Here is a 2,892-nt window from a genome sequence, read left to right on the forward strand (position 1 = left end):
TTTCAGGAAGAAGGGTTGGGACGGGGAGGCGCGGGCCGCGCGCCGTCGGGGCGCGCGGCGGCGCAAAGGCTAACAGTGCAGTGCAAGTTTGAGTTCAAAGGAAGAGGGGTTGGGGCGGGGAGGCGCGGGCCGCGCGCCGTCGGGGCGCGCGGCGGCGGGGAAGGCTGGGGCCCGGCGCGCGGCGGCGCGCCTAGGCCTGGCGCGCGGCGGTCTCCGGGTCGACCCAGCACATGGCGCCGCGGCGCTTCGCGGCGTCGGAGCCGCGGCGGCGGTCGACGGCGTTCCGGAGCACGGCCCGGAGGTCGCCGGCGAAGCTCGAGACCAGCGCCGCGGACGGCTCGCGGACGACGGAGTTGCCGCGCGTGCGCTCGCGCGGCGGCGCGCCGAGGCGGTGCTCGCCCGCCCGGAGCGCGCCGAGGGCCTTGAGCGCCCGGAGCCAGGCGAGGCGCGACGCGCGCTGCTCCTCGACGAAGGGCCGGAGCTTGTCGCGCGCGAGGCCGTCGAGGACCTCGCCCACGGCCGGGCGAAACACGTCGATGTCCGCGCGGCCGCCGTCGAGCGCGTTCTCGACGTCGCGGCGCGTCGCCGCGGCCACGTGCACGGCCGACGGCGCATCGAGGGCGAGGAACTCGGCGAAGAGGCCCGCGGCCGCCGCGCGGGCTGCGGCGTCGACGCGCGCGGTCGCCGGCGGCGCCGCCGCCGCGGCGCCGCCCGCGAGCGACGACCGGCGGCGGTGCCGCCGCGCGACCAGCTGGGGGTCCGCGCCCGCGGGCAGCTGGTCCCGGGCGAAGGCGTCGAGGGCGAGGTAGAACTGGAGGGGCTCCGCCGCGAAGCCCCGCAGCAGGAAGGCCGCGAACGCGTCGAGGTCGTCCGGGCTCGAGAGCACGCGGGCCATGTGCGCGTGGTGCGCGGCGGTGCCCGGCGGCGGCAGCGCGAGGCTCGGGCGCAGCTTCAGGAGGTCCGCCGGGCCGCCTGCGGGGGCGCGGGGTCCGCCGCGCGCGCGGGTCGCGCCCGGGTGGGGGACGCGGGGGCAGACAGCGTTCGAGGATGTGGACCTCGAGCTGCGCCGGCGACGCGTCCTCGGCGAGCTGGGACTTTCGGCGCCGCGTGACGATGACGGGCAGCCCGTGGAGGTTGTTCGCGTCGACGGTCGCGCGCGACGAGAGGCCGCCGCCCATGGTGGTGCCTCGGGCGCCTGGCGTCGGGCCTTCTCGTGCCTTGTCGTGAACAGGGCAGCAGGGGGCAATCTAGGCACACGCGCTTGAAGTACGGCGGAGCGCGCGGCGCGCTGCCATGGCTGCGCAGCACATGGCCCTGGCCGGCTGAGACTTAGCGCGCGCGCGGCGGCTCAGAGGCCGCGGTCCGTGTGGAACCGCTTGTGGCAGTTCTCGCACGCGATGTAGTCGTGGCAGAGCGTCTTCTCCTTGTCGGCGCGCGCCTTGAAGTCCTTGAACTTCCAGCTCGCGCCGACGATGCAGAGGCCGCTCATGCCCTTGTGGCCCTGCTCGTTGAACTTGTGCTTGGCGCCGTCGATCGTGTGGCACATGCAGAAGCCCGTCTGGTTCTCCTCGTCGCAGACGAGCGGGCAGTAGTGGCACTTGAGGCCCTGCTTGTAGGTCTCGAAGACGTGGGCGTAGTTCTCGTGCTTGCGCCGGTACTGTTCCTGGGAGCGCTCGCCCCGCTCCTCGAGCGGCGAGTCGCGGAGCCACTCCTCCCGGCTCTCCTTGATGCCGTCCATGGTGTTGCACATGAAGCACCAGCCGTCGCACTTGGACGCGTCGCGGACGCGGTGGCCGATGTCCGGGTAGCCCGTGTCGCTGCCCGGGCCGTGGGCGCCCGGGGGCTTGGGGTCGGACTCCTTCGTGTGCTGGAAGGTGCAGATCGCGGCGACGAGCTCGCGCGTGGCGAAGTTGACGCCGCACGGGTAGTCCGACGCGCAGTCCTCGCCGAGGTACTTGGTGACCTTGAGCGCGAGGACGACCGCGTCACCCGCGGCGCGCGCGTTTGCCGTGCTCGCGGCGAAGAGCAGTCGGCAAGTTGCGCAAAGTAGCTTCCGGAGGGCCACGAGCTTCGGCGTCGCTTCCTTGTCGCCCTCGAGCTTGAGGAGCGCGGCCTTGGCGTCGTCGTCGCGGCCCGCCGCGACGGCCTCCTCGTAGGCCTGCAACGCCTCGTCGAAGAGGCGCTGCAGCTGCGCGTGGGCGTCGTTCGGCCGGAACCAGGACGCGTCGACCGCGATGGCCTCGCCCTTCCGCAGGCCGCCGCGGCGGCAGGCGCAGCCGGACTTGAGCTGGTTGCACACCCAGCCCAGCCCCGGCGCCTCGCCGCCGCCGCCCGCCGCGGCGCGCGCCTTGACGCGCCGCAGGGTGACGATGCGCTGCTCGTGGCCGGCCGCGCGCGCGTAGCCGTCCTTCTCCGCCGCGGCGTCGAGCTCGAACGTCGCCGTGGTCTCGTCGCGGGCCCGCTGCGACGCCTCGCGCTTGGCCGTCAGCGCGGCGAGGTCGATCAGCGCGAGCCGCGCGCACTCCTCGGCGAGCTGCGTGTCGATCGACGACGCGCCCGCGGCCGGGGGCGGCGGCGCGGCGGCCGCGGCCGCGCGCGGCGGCGGCGGGGCGGCGGCGGCGCCGGGGCGCGGCGACGGCGAGCGGCGGCGGCGCGGCGGCGACGGCGCGTGGCGGCTCCGCGACTTCGACGTCGAGTCCCGCGCCGCGGAGGCGGGGCCGTCGCGCCGCATGGCGGTCGCGGAGCGGCCGCCCGGCCGCGCGGACTCGCCGACGCCCGGGCTCGGGGGCGGCTTGGCGGGCGCGCCCCGCCGCGCCCGCTTCGCGGGCGCCGGGTCTTGCATCTCGGCGTCGACGTCCGTGGCGGTAATCGCGGGCTCTCTNTCGTCCGTTT

This window comes from Aureococcus anophagefferens (assembly GCF_000186865.1).
Source record: "Aureococcus anophagefferens unplaced genomic scaffold AURANscaffold_1, whole genome shotgun sequence".
Classification (NCBI taxonomy): domain Eukaryota; class Pelagophyceae; order Pelagomonadales; family Pelagomonadaceae; genus Aureococcus; species Aureococcus anophagefferens.